The sequence below is a fragment of the Dendropsophus ebraccatus genome, chromosome 10 (assembly GCF_027789765.1).
Source record: "Dendropsophus ebraccatus isolate aDenEbr1 chromosome 10, aDenEbr1.pat, whole genome shotgun sequence".
In the NCBI taxonomy this organism is placed as follows: Eukaryota; Metazoa; Chordata; class Amphibia; order Anura; family Hylidae; genus Dendropsophus; species Dendropsophus ebraccatus.
This window is the reverse complement of record NC_091463.1, coordinates 48,552,333-48,569,339: the sequence shown is the minus strand read 5'-3', so window position 1 is coordinate 48,569,339 and position 17,007 is coordinate 48,552,333. Positions and strand designations below refer to the sequence as shown.

At 44.9% G+C, this 17,007-nt stretch overlaps 1 protein-coding gene across 2 annotated transcripts in view; it reads right to left on the bottom strand.

Annotated features, from left to right (window-relative positions):
- The window catches only part of LOC138802846 (ligand of Numb protein X 2-like), a 68,161-nt gene that overhangs the window by 43,916 nt on the left and 7,238 nt on the right, over nucleotides 1-17,007 (bottom strand). Inside the window, exon 1 of one of the 2 annotated variants that reach the window (XM_069986548.1) lies at nucleotides 6,401-6,423. The exons of the other annotated variant lie outside the window; for it this stretch is intronic. The gene's annotated coding sequence lies outside the window, so the exon portion shown is untranslated. Of the gene's footprint in view, nucleotides 1-6,400; nucleotides 6,424-17,007 lie in introns of those variants that run through there. 2 annotated transcript variants of the gene reach the window in all.

The following is a 17,007-nucleotide window of genomic DNA, read 5'->3' as shown; positions in this document are numbered from 1 at the left end:
ATTTCACTGCACACACACAGACGCTATACGGCACCTCCAGATCATTAGAGTGAACCGACGGAGTCCGTCTGGTTCACTTACATTGAGGTTCCGTCGCTGTGTACTGCGCATGCGCATAGACATGCGCAGTACACAGCTGAAGTACATGGGGTGGGTGGCGGCACCATTTTCTTGAAGTCCCGGCACGGGCGGCACGGGAACCAGGGAGGAGAGAGAGACAGGAGATCTGTGTGTGCAGCGCTCTCTCTGCACCACCCCCCACCCCCCGCCGGAGTGGGAGAAAGTAAATAAACTTGTGCTTTGGGTGTATCGGGACACTGCTATCACCCAGCAATGTCCCGGCACCAGTCACCGCAGCTCTCTCCTTTCCCCCAGCAGCATGCTGCGGGGGGATGGAGAGAGTCAGGCTGATCGCTGGAGGAGCAGGGCACAGTAGCGTCCCCCCTGCTGCATGCTGTCCCCCCTGCGGCTGCCGGACCCGGGTGCGGCAGCATCGTGATGGGGGTGACAGAGGAGGTGAGGAGATGAGGGGGTGGATTTAACATCGGGGATCTAATCGGCGCAGAATAATCCTATTCAGACCTGAGAGGGATCCGGGCAGCTGTCAGAGAACCAGGCCGGCGAGGAGTCGGGGTGCGCGCTCCGGGCTGTAACAGAATGCAGACTGGGAGATGGGGCAGCCCCGGCATCCAGGGCCACCAGGTGGAAACAGCGGCGGCGGCCGATGGATGCCGGGGCTGCCCCATCTTCCGGTTTGCATTCCACTCCTGTCACAGCCCGGAGCGCGCACCCCGACTCCTCGCCGGCCTGGTTCTCTGACAGCTGCCCGGATCCCTCTCAGGTCTGAATAGGATTATTCTGCGCCGATTAGATCCCCGATGTTAAATCCACCCCCTCATCTCCTCACCTCCAATGTCACCCCCATCATCCCCTCCTCTGTCACCCCCATCATCCCCTCCTCTGTCACCCCCATCATCCCCTCCTCTGTCACCCCCATCATCCCCTCCTCTGTCACCCCCATCATCCCCTCCTCTGTCACCCCCATCATCCCCTCCTCTGTCACCCCCATCATCCCCTCACCTCCTCTGTCACTCCCATCATCCCCTCCTTTCACACATGTCATCCCCTCACCTCCTCTGTCACCCCCATCATCCCCTCCTCTGTCACCCCCATCAACCCCTCCTCTGTCACCCCCATCATCTTCTCCTCTCACCCCCATCATCTTCTCCTCTCACCCCCATCATCCCCTCACCTCCTCTGTCACTCCCATCATCCCCTCCTGTCACACATGTCATCCCCTCACCTCCTCTGTCACCCCCATCATCTTCTCCTCTCACCCCCATCATCTTCTCCTCTCTCCCCTTCACCTACTCTCACCCCTTCACCTACTCTCACCCCCACCACCTCCTGTAACTGTTATAATAATAATAATAATGCTTTTATTTGTATAGCGCACACAGATTCCGCAGCACTTTACATCGTTTTTGTTTTGGTTTTTTTTGCCAATTATTGCTCCCTGTCCCCTTTAGGGCTCACAATTCACCTATCTGTATGTTTTGGGTGTGGGAGGAAACCCACGCAAACACGGAGAGACACGGAGAGTGCTAACCACTTGAGCCACCGTGCTGCCCTGTTCTGGGGGAAACCAGCCTGCCTCTACCGTGCCTTCTCCCTGTGCCCCCCACTTTTCCCCGCCCCCTGTCACCCCAGCCTCTCTGCCCCCTGTCACCCCAGCCTCTCTGCCCCCTGTCACCCCAGCCTCTCCCTCCCATCACCCCAGCCTCTACCCCCTGTCTCTATATCCCGCCTACCTGTGAAATGTGTGACACAGCGGACACCAGCGAACACTAGCCTGTAAATAAATATATATTTATATATTATATGTGTGTATATATATATATATATACACACACATATACAGGCTAGTGTTCGCTGGTGTCTGCAGTGTCACACATTGCACAGGTAGGCTAGATAGATAGATAGATAGATAGATAGATAGATAGATAGATAGATAGATAGATAGATAGATAGATAGATAGATAGATAGATAGATATGTAGACAGACACACAGGAGAGTACAGGCTATTGTTCTCTGGTGTCCTCAGTGTCACATGCTTCTTCTAGCTGTACTGCTGTGCAGACAACAACAAAATGGCGATGCCCAACAGTACACATAATATCACCTTTCCCCTCTTTGTTCTTTTGTGAAAAGAGGGGGGAGGTGATGATGTCACAGCAGCTGAGCAGGGACTGCCTCTTTTTTTTCAGCATCCCTTTTTCAGGCTGCTTTTACCAGCAGTTTCCTGCTGGAGCTCCCCCTGGTGGCCATCACTGGGAAAAATGAAAAATTCGATTGTTAATTTTTCATATTTACTGACATGTTAAAAAAATTAAAAACACATATAAATTAATAAAAAAAATAACAAATTCAGTTTTAACACTTTCAAAAATTTTTTTTACTTGGCGACACATTCCCTTTAAGTACATAACTGCAGCAATTCAGGGCTATGTTACTATGTTAAATATTATGACTACTGACAGAACAATATGAGGAAAAGGCCAATTTACTAAATCACTTAAAATGCAAAACATATACTATTACCTGGAGACCTAATCCTAGAAACTACAATACACACTCACAGCCAGTATTGCTGCGTTTACACGAAATGATAATTCGCCCGATCATACGATGAATGATTTCGAAGTAACAATTTTTTTTATAACGATCAGCGTTTAGACGGATCGATATATCATACGGAAAAATCATTTTGCGATCGTTTTGTGATCGCTTAAGCCTATCTCTCACATAGGTTAAATCGGTGAACGATTGTTTACACAGAACGATCTGCGAATTTTTTGCGAATGACCAACGACGATTTGAGAACATGTTCAAAGATCAAAATGAACGGTTTCTCGCTCGTCGCTTGATCGTTTGCTGCATTTACACGTACGATTATCGTACAAATTCGATCGTTATCGTGCAAATTCGCACAATAATCGTTCTGTGTAAACGCAGCATAGGCCAATTCCATCAGTGGGTTCTGGGAATCAGGGCTGGGAAAGGGAGTAAGACATTTTCCATATTTAGACTTCATTACTGGCTTCTCACCACCTATAAAAGTAAATATTCACCAAGCTGGCTCCAACTTCTCAGCCCCTCTGGGAATATAGCGTCCATGAAGCTGCCATCTTTCATTCAGAAAGCAACTTATGCTACAATAGCCACCACAATGACTAAAAAAGTAAAGTTTTTTTTTCCAACTAGAAAAGCTACATCATGTGGGAAGTGCCAGTCCAAAGCAAGAATCCTTTATATAAACACGTTGTGAATAGGCTTCAGACTTCATCCAAAAAAATCCACAAGTAAAACCCGCAGTGTGTAAGTCTGCATCCAGTGCTACGAATGTGAACTCCATTGCAGATATAACGGTCCAGATTTTTATGTTGTGCTCGAAGACTAAAAGAAAAAAGTGGGTACTAAAACTTGCTGATTACATGCTGTGAATTTCCTTGGGTGAACATACCCAAATATTCATTAACCCATTCTTTACTGCCACATGTAAAAATTTGTTAACATGCAGCTTGTCTTATGTAAACTTGTGTGAACTGTGATTTAGCTGCCTTAGGCCAAGTAAATAACATTTGTGGATACCTTGTCCGTAAAAAGCAGTGTTCAGCAAATTTAGCACAAGTTCACAAGGGTCAGATTTGTTACTTAAAGCATTACTGTTATTTGTAGTAACTTTTGACATTATCAGACATGTCAAAAGTTACTACAAATGCCACTAATGTTTTAAAATTTTAGGTAATTTGCTGAAAAGTCTGCAACAAAACATATGAGTCAGATTTGTGAGATTGTCTCCATTGTTTTCAATACTGAAGTCAAAAGCTGCAATAAAATCTGCAGCATATAGAGGGGATTTGTTCAGATGGTTGAGCATACAGAAGATGGTCACCACTGTGGCCAGTGATTGGCTGAGTAGGCATTTCCTGTGTACTGACACTGGGTACCAGGAAGGGGAGATCACTGAGGACCCAGGCAGTGTCGGAATAGTTACAGCAGGGAATCACTAAGCTTATTTTATTCTTTTTTTTTTTTTTTTTTACAGTTTTTAATCCAGCTAGGAAACCTTTACCTGCCTGTATTATGTTACAAAACTAACTTTTTTTTTCTTGTTTTACGTGCCAGGGTTTTTTTTTTTAACAGGACATTAAACAATACTGCAGAAGGATATTACTTACCTTGGAAACAAAGAAGTTCTCATTTAAAAGTGTTAAAAAAAGAAACCCAGACAATGCCAAGAGCCAAGAGGGATAATCAAGAATGTAAGGGAAGCAGAGAAGGCATCAAATTATGGGGACACATTGTAGTCTGTATGGCTATCCACTCATCCAACATGACTTTTACTGCCTTTTGTTTTCAACATAAAAATATAAAGCGATATGCATGAAGTTATAAAAGATCTTTGGCAATTTACGAGTCACATGCCCACTGCCATACTGATTTGTTAGCGGCACAATTCCATGTAGGGATGAACTGTTAATGAAAATCACTGACAAAAGTTGTTAACATTTTTTCTATGCACAATGCCACAGTCATGTACCCAGGGAGGAAATATTATCACCCTTCTGTAACAAGGTACAGAGGGGAGACTAGTATAGCAATCGCTCAGAATCTCAATAATAAGTAGATTTTTAGTCATTTAGTGCTAGTCAGAAACCCCCTTAAAGGGGTACTCCAGTGAAAAAAATATATATTTTAAAGCAACTCTGTACCCACAATCTGAACCCCCCCCAAACAGATTGTACCATCAGATAGCTTTGTTTAATCCAAGATCTGTCCTGGGGTCCGTTCGGCAGGTGATGCAGTTATTGTCCTAAAAAACTACTTTTAAACTTGCAGCCCTGTGTCAATATTTAGTTATAGGGTAGAAGGATTGGTCAGACTTGGCTTAGGGCTTCGTGGTCATAATGTTGGTGTTTCAGGTAAAGTTCAACAACTGAGAAAGAACAGATCTCTTTTTTTTTTTTTCTTTTGTCTTTTTTTGGGCAGCTCCGTCCCAGGACGGGGGGGATGGGGGGGATTGGGGTAGAAATTGTGTATACTGATGTAATTAGGGCTGCATCCCTATTTTTTGGGAATTTTTTAAGATTGTGAATAATAATAAAAAATAAATAAAAAACTTGCAGTCCTGTGTCAAATTGGCATGGCCTAGAGTGTGTGTGTGTGCCCTAGGCTTGGACCGCCTCTATGTCCCTCCTCTCCGTCCTTCTCATCATTAGGACTGCCCTGGGCAGAATTTTTCCTATTCATCACTTGTGTGAACACTGCACATGTATTGGATGGTTAAGGCTTATGTGCAGTGTTCAGGCAAATGATGAATAGGAATAATCCTGCCCAGAGCATTCCTAGTGATGAGGAGGGCAGGGAGGAGGGACGGAGAGGCGGTGCAAGGGTTGGGCACACACACTCTAGGCCACGCCAATTTGACACAGGGCTGCAAACTTAAAAGTTGTCTTTTTTAGGACAATAACTATCACCTACCGAACAGACCCTAGGAAAGATCTTGGATTAAAAGCAGCTAACGGTACAAGCTTTAAATGAACTGATGTCAAAAAGTACCAGAGATTTGTAATTTACTTCTGTTAAAAATATCTCCAGTCTTCCAGTACTTATCAGCTCCTGTATGTCCTGCAGGAAACTACATATTCTTTTAAATGTGACACAGTGCTCTCTGCTGCCACTTCTGTCCGTGACAGGAACTGTCCAGAGCAGCAAATGCTCATAGAAAACCTCTGCTGCTCTGGACAGTTCCTGTCTTGGACAGATATGGCAGCAGAGAGCACTGTGTCAGACTGGAAAGAATATGCCACTTCGTGCAGGAGAAGTAGAAAGTAACAGAAGTAAATTACAAATCTCTGGCAATTGATTTGAAAGATTTTTTTTGTTGGAGTACCCCTTAAACTGGAGAATCATTTAGCAAATGTGTTAGCGTCTGTCTGCTATACCCTGTCTAGACAAATAACCTGCCAGTTAAAGCTGGTCTCTTAAGGAAACATTTTGGGACACAGCTTAGAATGTTGTCTGTGCAAACAAGCAAGCTGGCAATTGTAAGCTGACTATCCCCACTTTGAGTCAAGCCGCTGTACTATACACAGACTGTCTGGTCACTTCTAGCTGGATGACATCATTAGATATTTCATGCATCTGGCACAATTCTGCCCTATAGTTCTTACCAGCACCAGTCTTTGGATCTTTCACACAATACTTATCTACATTAATCACACAACTCTACTACTTTGTATTGAGTATACCATACTCCCAGATGTAGCAGAGCCAGGCTTAACTACTTACAGGATTGCGCTGTAATCTTACAAATAAAAAGACATAAGTACATACCCCAGGTCCACAGTTCTCTTCTGTCACTTCCTTACAGTCATTTAGACTAGCAATCTCCTTCTTTTTGCAGAGGTTTAATACTCTGGCTGCTAATAGGTGAGTAAGCAGCTGAGAAAACTCCTGCCTGCCAAAACTCTCCAGTCTCCTGTGACATGCCAGGAATGTCCATCTTATTAATGGGCAGGGAGGAGTTGTGTAGGGGGAGTAGTAGGGAACCAAGGAGGCACACAGATCTTTCCTGAAAAGCAGCTAGCATCTTACACTAAGCTCTTTATATACAGTACATAGGGCATTCTCCAGCATTCACCAATATCAGGCTATGTACATTAGAAACCTGTGGCACATTTACAGCTCAGGCTGGTAATGTGTTAACCCTGTATGTCAAATCCTGCTTCGTTGTATAGCGTGTTAACGCAGTAAATAGAGGGAATGATAGAACAAGAAGACGTAACTACAATATAATGATGGGACCACAGAAAAACTAGTTGTGTGATTGGGGCAGAGGAGGTTCTGGTACGGGTGAATAGCCTACTAATATAAGAACTAGAGGTCTAGTATCTGAAACATCACCATCTTTTAGATAGATACACTACCGTTCAAAAGTTTGGGGTCACATTGAAATGTCCTTATTTTTGAAGGAAAAGCACTGTACTTTTCAATGAAGATAACTTTAAACTAGTCCTAACTTTAACCCTTAGAGGACCCGGGCAATTTAAATTTTTGCATTTTCATTTTTTTCTCCTTCTGTTTAAAAGGCCATGGCACTTGCATTTTTTCGCCTAAAAACCCACATGAGCCCTTGTTTTTTGCGCCACTAATTGTACTTTGCAACGAAACCAGAAAAAAATTCAAAGTGTGGTGAAATTGAAAAAAAAAAAAAAAAAAACGCATTTTTTTTTATTTGGGGGGTTTTGTGTTTTTACGCCGTTCGCCCTGGGGTAAAACTGACTTGTTATATATGTTCCTCAAGTCGTTACAATTAAAACGATATATAACATGTATAACTTTTATTGTATCTGATGGCCTGTAAAAAATTCAAACCATTGTTAACAAATATATGTCACTTAAAATCACTCCATTCCCAGGCTTACAGCGCTTTTATCCTTTGGTCTATGGGGCTGTGTCAGGTGTCATTTTTTGCGCCATGATGTGTTCTTTCTATCGGTACCTTGATTGCCCATATGCGACTTTTTGATCGCTTTTTATTACAATTTTTCTGGATTTGATGCAACCAAAAAATTGGCAATTTTGCACTTTGGGATTTTTTTGCGCTTACGCCATTTACCGTGAGAGATCAGGAATGTGATTAATTAATATTTTGGGCAATTACGCACTCAGCGATACCAAATAGGTTTATTTATTTATTTGGTTTTTTTTATTTATAACATGGGAAAAGGGGGGTGATTATGACTTTTATTAGGGGAGGGGGCTTTTTACTTATAACATCACTTTTATTTTTACTTTTACACTTATACTAGAAGCCCCCCTGGGGGACTTCTAGTATATGCACTCAGATCTCTCATTGAGATCTTTGCTGTATAGTTATACAGCAAAGATCAATGAGATCGGCACTCGTTTGCTTTCGGCTGCTGCAGCTGAAAACAAACGAGTGCAGAGCCGGGGACGGCGCCATCTTGGAGAGATCCCCGGTCGGCATCAGGCACAGAGATCGCTCCTCCGGGACAACGTCCCAGAGGAGCGATCTCACCCACTAGACACCAGGGAAGTGCTGCAGCCGGTAATCGGAGGCAGCTGTCATCTTTGACAGCTGCCTCCGATTACCTGATTAGTGGGCACGGCGATCACACCATTCCCACTAATAGCCGCGATCCCGGGCTACATGCAGCACCCGGGATCGCGGCGGTTCAGAACGCTGGGAGGCAGCCCTGGACGTACGGGTACGTCCAGGGTCGCCTAAGGGTTAAAGAAATACACTCTATACATTGCTTATGTGGTAAATGACTATTCTAGCTGCAAATGTCTGGTTTTTGGTGCAATATCTACATAGGTGTATAGAATCCATTGCCAGCAACTATCACTCCAGTGTTCTAATGGTACAATGTGTTTGCTCATTGGCTCAGAAGGCTAATTGATGATTAGAAAACCCTTGTGCAATCATGTTCACACATCTAAAAACAGTCTAGCTCGTTACAGAAGCTACAAAACTGACCTTCCTTTGAGCAGATTGTGTTTCTGGAGCATCACATTTGTGGGGTCAATTAAACGCTCAAAATGGCCAGAAAAAGAGAACTTTCATCTGAAACTCGACAGTCTATTCTTGTTCTTAGAAATGGAGGCTATTCCATGAGAGAAATTGCTAAGAAATTGAAGATTTCCCACAACGGTGTGTACTACTCCCTTCAGAGGATAGCACAAACAGGCTCTAACCAGAGTAGAAAAAGAAGTGGGAGGCCGTGTTGCACAACTAAGCAAGAAGATAAGCACATTAAAGTCTCTAGTTTGAGAAACAGACGCCTCACAGGTCCCCAACTGGCATCTTCATTATATAGTACCCGCAAAACACCAGTGTCAACATCTACAGTGAAGAGGCGGCTGCGGGATTTTGGGCTTCAGGGCAGAGTGGCAAAGTAAAAGCCTTATCTGAGACTGGCCAATAAAAGAAAAAGATTAAGATGGGCAACACAGACATTGGACAGATGAAGACTGGAAAAAAGTGTTGTGGACTGATGAATCCAAGGTTGAGGTGTTTGGATCACAAAGAAGAACATTTGTGAGACGCAGAACAAATGAAAAGATGCTGGAAGAATGCCAGACGCCATCTGTTAAGCATGGTGGAGGTAATGTGATTGTCTGGGGTAGCTTTGGTGCTGGTAAGGTGGGAGATTTGTACAGGGTAAAAGGGATTCTGAATAAGGAAGGCTATCACTCAATTTTGCAACGCCATGCCATACCCAGTGGACAGCGCTTGATTGGAGCCAATTTCATCCTACAACAGGACAATGACCCTAAACACACCTCCAAATTGTGCAAGAACTATTTACAGCAGAAGCAGGCAGATGGTATTCTATCGGTAATGGAGTGGCCAGCGCAGTCACCAGATCTGAACCCCATTGAGCTGTTGTGGGAGCAGCTTGACCGTATGGTACGCCAGAAGTGCCCATCCATCCAATCCAACTTGTAGGAGCTTCTTCTAGAAGCGTGGGGTGCAATTTCTCCAGCTTACCTCAACAGAATAACAGCTAGAATGCCAAAGGTGTGCAATGCTGTAATTGCTGCAAAAGGTGGATTCTTTGGCGAAAGCAAAGTTTGATGTAAAAACAATGTTATTTCAAATACAAATCATTATTTCTAACCTTGTCAATGTCTTGACTCTATTTTCTATTCATTTCACAATTTATGAATAAGTGTGACTTTTCATGGAAAACACAAAATTGTTTGGGTGACCCCAAACATTTGAACGGTAGTGTATATGTGATCATCTGAGAAATGTGAACTTAATAAGCAATAAATAAGCATTCAAAACCAGATAACTAGAATATACAGTATATTTTATTACACAAAGAAGAATAAGCTAAGAATGGAGGTGGAGTTAGTATGAGCTAGCCTGCCTGAGGCCAGAACTGTCTACCACCTGAATGCAGACAATAGGGATTCCCCTGGAGAGAATCACCTGGAGATGTGTGCAGAGGAAGAAATGTCAGCCAGTTATATCCCAGCCTGGTGACTCTGGTGATGACGATGCACTACATGTACTTTGGCCAAAAATCATTTATGTCATTGGATTTGATCACAAATGTTCAATTGGCTCCTGCAGCTTCCATGTAGCTGTATGACTACATTGTAAACTTTGTCAAGTAAAAAAAAAAAAAACTTTTTTAAAAAGGAGAAATAACATGAAAGTTAAAAAAAAAAAAAAAAAAAAAAGCAGGGTGGAAGGGTGCGGGAACACAATAAACAAAGTCTACTTAATTATCCTTGTGCCCTGTAGCTCCAATCCAGCTGTAACATCACGTACCCAGCTGAATGATTGCCCGCCAAAAAGTGAGTAATGGTGGTTTTACACGGAACAATTTATCATTCGAATTTACACGATAACAATCAAATTCGAACGATAATCGTACGTGTAAACGCAGCGAATGATCAAGCGAAGAGCGAAAAATCGTTCATTTTGATCTTTCAACATATTCTCAAATCATCGTTATCGTTCCGTGTAAACATTCTTTCAACGATTTCACCTATGTGTGAGACAGGCTTAAGCGATCGCATAACGATTTTTCCATACGATGTATCATTCCGTCTAAACGCTGATCGTTATAAAAAAACATTGTTCATTCAAAATCATTAATCGTGCGATCGGGCAAATTATCGCTCCATGTAAGACCACCATAACACAATCACTCAGCTGGGTATGTGATGTACCCAGTTTACAGACAGAAATTTTAGCAGGTGGCTGTCAGCGGGACCCAAGAACAGCACTACGGAGGCATGGGGACTGGTAAGTATACATTGTTTATTATGTTCCTGCACCCCTCCCCCCTCTTTTATTCAGTTTTTTTTTTACTTTCACAGGACTTCTCTGTTAAAGGTGTCCATAGCCTTTACACCAGTACAGTTCTCTCATGTGTACAGTATGTGCTGTTTACTCAACTCCCAGCACAGTCAATGGGAGTTTCAGAAATTGCCAGCGCTACTGACTACCTCTGACAGCGACAATCAGGCAGAAGTGGTGGATCGTAAAGAGCTTGTTCACATTTGCATTTGATTTAAAGCAACTCTGTACCCACAATCTGACCAAGATCTGTCCTGGGGTCCGTTCGGCAGGGGATGCAGTTATTCTCATAAAAACAACTTTTAATCCGGCAGAGCTGTGTCTAACGGCCGGGGCTTACATTAGTATATGCATTAGGCTGGCACACCCTCTCTGTCCTTCCTCCCCGCCCTCCTCATCATTAGGAATGCTCCAGGCAGATTGCTTCCTATTCCCCACCTGTGTGTATAATGAACATGGGCTGGATTGTTAATACACCTGTGCAAAGCTCAAACAGCAGTAAATGTTCCTGGAGCATTCCTAATGACGAGGAGGGTGGGGAGGAAGGACATAGAGGTGGTGCCAGCCTAATTCATATACAAATGTAAGTCCCGGCCGTTAGACACAGTGCTGGAGGATTAAAAGTTGTTTTTATGACAATAACTGCATCCCCTGCTGAACGGACCCCAGGACAGATCTTGGAGTAAAAGCAGCTATCCGAAGGAACAAGTGGTTTGGGGGGGACAGATTGTGGGTACAGAGTCGCTTTAAGGCTAGGAATGCTCATTGCTGATCACTGTATAAGGACCAGCAAACAACTGACAAACAAAAACGATTATTCATTAGCTGATCGCAAATTTTATGCAGCCTATAAAATCATTGTTAGTTGGTCTCACATATTTCCATGCACATAGGTATGTATGGTCGACTACAATGAAATTAAAGGACCGCACAAATGATCCAGCTATTGTTCTCATGGGCTGTGTGCATGAGTTATTGAGCCATGGAAAGAATCTGCAGAGGAGCGTTGATGCCGCCGATAAGCACTTGTTTGCAGCCTCAGGACAGGCCCTGTTAAGATGTCCTTAGGCCTTTCCATTGTTCTGTTCTGCTCCATCCTAGAAACAGAATAACCAAAGTGACAGATCTGTCAAATGACAGAAACATGCCAGCAAACAGACCTCATCACTTATAGTGGGGCTCATTAGGTTTCAGTCAAGGTGTCTGGAATTTTACTGGACAAAATAACTCTGTATGCCGTGTCAAGGATCTTGGCGGAAATCAGTGATGGGGACCTTTGCATACAGGTATGAACAGGGCTTTACATGCCCTGATTTATTTGTAATAAAATATAGAAGCTTTTTATTTTGCCATAAACTAAAGATTTCATATCAGTATGATCAGTATCCTGCTATCACTAAGAAATGTTCAGACTAAACTGTACGTGCCTAGCCTGCCATCACAAAGCTGGAGGCCCCCCATGTACAAAATGTTAAAAGCTTTTCATCATAAAGTTTAGTTCCATGCAATGTCTATATTAAATACAAGCAAGCACTGCTTTCTGTTGTCTCCCTTGCAGTACACATTCTTTCGGCTACATTTATCAGATTATCATCCAAGGAGAACATTCCCTCTGGCTGTAAATGAAGGTACCTTTCCTGCAAATTTATTACTCAGTTTGTAACATGAAGTTAGGCTTGGTTCACACTGCGTTTTTGCAATCTGTTCGTGTCCGTTTTTAATTGGTTACTTTTAACAGACAGGAAAACGTAGTAAACACTACGTTTGTTTCCGTTAAAAAAACGCAGTTGTTTTGATCTGTTTTTTTTTTTTATATATAATGGAAGAACGGATCCAAACTGATGACACACAATTGCATCCGTTTTTTTAATCAGTTTTTTTCCATAAAATGTGTACGTTAAACGGATTGCAAAAACGCAATGTGAACCCAGCTTAAGCTTTTTGCGATCCTGTGACTGTATGTAATGGGTTGTTTTATTCACATTATATACAAATTAGTGCAGTTGTGTTAGGTGTTTTTTATTGCTCTCCCACACATCACATTCTCCTAGAGTCATAAACATATCTCAATGTTCACTGGTTATCTATTAGATGTTGCAGGTTAATGGCTAAACTAAGAAATCTACAATGCTTTATGCACCAAACTCTAGTAAAAGGACATACAAGAATTTTTGGCAAATGATAACATCTTAAAAGAACACGTTCTAATTAGGGATGATCCGAACCCGGCGAGGTTAGGGTTCGTATCCGAACGCTCTGCATCGGATTACCGCTGTCTGCCCGCTCCGTGCAGCGGGCGGATACAGCGGGAGGACCGCCTGGAAAACTGGGATACAGCCTATGGCTATGACAGCGGTAATCATTGCGGATGGTTCGGGTTTGTACGAACTCCGTACGAATTCGGTTCGGACCATCCCTAGTTCTAATACATGAGCAGGACAGGAAGGCAACATTTAGGGTACAAACCCACTTGGCGGGTCTGCAGCGAGTCTCCATGCTGCGTTTTTGCAGCGAGACTCGCTGCAGATCCCGGCCCTATACTTTTAATGGCAGACAAACACGCAGCAGGGATGTACATCCCTGCTGCGAGTTTGTCTGCAGCCCGCCCCATTAACCCCCCGGCCGCCGGAGCTGATACTTCACCTGATCCCGGCTCCGGCGGTTCCCGATGTCTTCAGCAAGCCGGAGCGGGGACCAGGTGAGGTATATGCTCCAGCCAGCCGCCCGCAGCCCCGGCCGCCCGATCGCCCCCCCGCAGCCCCGGCCGCCCGATCGCACGCCCCCCCCCCCCGCAGCTCCAATCGCACACACGCCCCCCCCGCAGCCCCGATCGCACACACGCCCCCCCCACAGCCCCAGCCGCTCGATCGCCCTCCCCCGCAGCCCCTGCCGCTCGATCGCCCCCCCCCCCGCAGCCCGGCCGCCCGATCGCCCCCCCGCAGCCGCGATCGCACACACGCCCCCCCGCAGCCCCGATCGCACACACGCCCCCCCGCAGCCCCGATCGCACACACGCCCCCCCGCAGCCCCGATCGCACACACGCCCATTGCGATCGGTGCTGCGGGGGGGCGTGCGATCGGGCGGCCGGGACTGCGGGGGGGGCGATCGGGCGGCCGGGGCTGCGGGGGGGCGTGTGTGCGATCGGGGCTGCGGGGGGGCGTGTGTGCGATCGGGGCTGCGGGGGGGCGTGTGTGCGATCGGGGATGCGGGGGGGCGTGTGTGCGATCGGGCGGCCGGGGCTGCGGGGGGGCGATCGGGCGGCCGGGGCTGCGGGCGGCTGGCTGGAGCATATACTTCACCTGGTCCCCGCTCCGGCTTGCTGAAGACATCGGGAACCGCCGGAGCCGGGATCAGGTGAAGTATCAGCTCCGGCGGCCTGGGGGTTAATGGGGTGGGCTGCAGACAAACTCGCAGCAGGGATGTACATCCCTGCTGCGTGTTTGTCTGCCATTAAAAGTATAGGGCCGGGATCTGCAGCGAGTCTCGCTGCAAAAACGCAGCATGGAGACTCGCTGCAGATCCGGCAAGTGGGTTTGTAACCTAAGGCTACGTTCACACAGAGTAAAAGGGGCGGATTACGCGAGGAAATATTTGCGCCTGAAATCAACTGACGCTGAATTCCGAGCAGACTATAAGCAGAATGTAAGGGCAGGTTCACACTACGGAATTCTCGCGGACAATGTCCGCGGAATTCCGCTGTCTGTCCGCCCGCACATCTGGGCGTTTTTCCGCCGGCTCCATAGACACCATTCTATGGGCCGGCATATTCCGCTATACGCTGAAAGAAGTGTCATGTCACTTCTTTCAGCGGATCGCGGAATACGCCGGCCCATAGAATGGTGTCTATGGAGCCGGCGGAAAAGCGCGTGCCCGTGCGGGCGGACAGCTGACGGAATTCCGCGGACATTGTCCGCGAGAATTCCGTAGTGTGAACCCGCCCTAAGCAGAATCCCTGCGTATTCCGCTAGGAAAGTGTTCAGCTCGTAATCAGCTCTTGACAAATTCAGCGCGGAATACTCGAGGAATCCGCGCTGAATCCGCATGCATTCAGCGCTGAAATTCAGCGAGTATTTGGCAAGTAAACTAGACTATATCAGAATATATACTAGAATCCTCCTCCCCCCCTTTTTTCCCCATTTCCGCGCTAATTCAGCGCGTAATTTCCGCTTGTATTACGCTTGTATTCTGCGCTGAATACGTGCGTATTCCGTGCTGAAACAGAAAATCAGAGCCCCATTGGTTTGTATAGGCTTCCACTAGCGGAAGAATGAACATGTTCATTCTTCTGGCGGAAAGCGGATTAGTTCAGTGCGGAAATTCCACCGTGTGAACTGCAGAGCAGAATTTCCATTCAACACAATGGAAATTAGCTCTGCACCTATTTTAACAGCTGAAATTTCAGCGCTGATTCAGCGCAGAAATTCGGCTGCTTTTGCTCTGTGTGAACAAGCCCTTACTTACAAAACTGAAATCGTTGCTATTGGAAAGGTCAGGTACTTGCTTGTCTATTACACTTATAAAGACTTCCTTGTATTACAAATGCTGACACCAACAAAGCTACAGTAAGCATTCCAGCCACAGGAAATTCTAACTCCTAGCAGTTCAAAGCCGACCATGTGAAGAGTAACGTAACCCAGCAGCGGGAATAAAGTCCTCAGTGTGCACAGCACAAAGCTGCCTATTCACTTTGCTGCTATGTGTATGTAGTGACCTGTTCCTCTCCCCTCTGGTAAGCCGCCTTTTCTCAGCTTCCTAAAGACTTTAAAGCCTGCAGAGGTCTGCTCTACTATAGTGCAAGTAGCTCCAAGAAGAGAGGCAAGCAACTACGAGAAGAGGTGGAAAGTATTCTGCAATGGACCATAAAACCAGATTACGTTACTACTAGTGATAAACAAACATGTTCGTAAATGTTCGTATGTTTGCATGAACATGACGCTAATTGTTCGTGTTCACAAACAATACGTTCGATGATCACAATGGTTATAATGATCATTTTCTAACATATTAAAACCGGGGAACATACACAACTGCGTAATGTATGCTTTGCCTCTGGTAATCTGTACACATGTGCGTAGCTCTAGAACCGTAAGCAATCTGTACACAAATGAAATGCGTAGGCAACTGCACAATTTAATTTGCACCTGATAATCTGTACGCATGTACGTAGACTGAAACGTATGCTTCTACTGTGTTCGTTATTTGTTTGGTGAAGACAAACCGTTCACAAAATCGGGATGTCCGCTCATCACTAGTTACTACCTTGTTTTCTCTTCTCATTGAACAGATTTGCTACCAATAAACAAGCCAAAACCTCTCTCTATCCCCATGCACTCAGCATATTTTTGCACACACTGGGTCGGTAGCATAAGCATAGCAATAATGTGTCCCCACAACATTATATGAGCAGAGCCCTCATCTCTCATCTCAGTAAATGGTATGTAATTCGGTAACATCAGATTGTCTATGTGCTCTCACAATTGTAAGGATTTGTTTGCTCCATATAAATTATCATTATCATTATTATTATTACATGTACTAGTAACCACAGCAGCAGTAATAACATATGGTGACACGTCATGGCTGGAGGACAGGTGTATAAGAACTACCAAGGAATAGTTACCATGGCAACGCTAGGGGAAGTAATTGTAGTGGGGGGTTTCGTTGTAGCGGGGGTTGATTATATTGACTCTATGAGTAGGTAATCCAGAACACATTGGTTTCGCTATGGATTTTGACTTCACTGCCACATATCCGCATATCCATAAGAGATTTTTCAGACCTGAAGTATTGATTCTCCTACGTCACCCTTAAATTTGTCAGACAAGGTCCTCATGGGATTAAAAGGATAGTGTAAATGCCTGACTTCCACAGAACGCCTGCCCAGCACCTGTTCTTATATACTCACATACATAACAGTCCTTAAAATAACACAAGAAAATATTTTAATAACACATAAGATAACCATCAATTTAGATTGATATGTAGCAGTTATGCAAGACTATAGAGCTCACTGCCAACCATAGCTCTAATGTATACTCCTAACTCCCTATAGCTTTCATTTCCAAATATTAAGTAAAAGCTAATTATTCTCATATT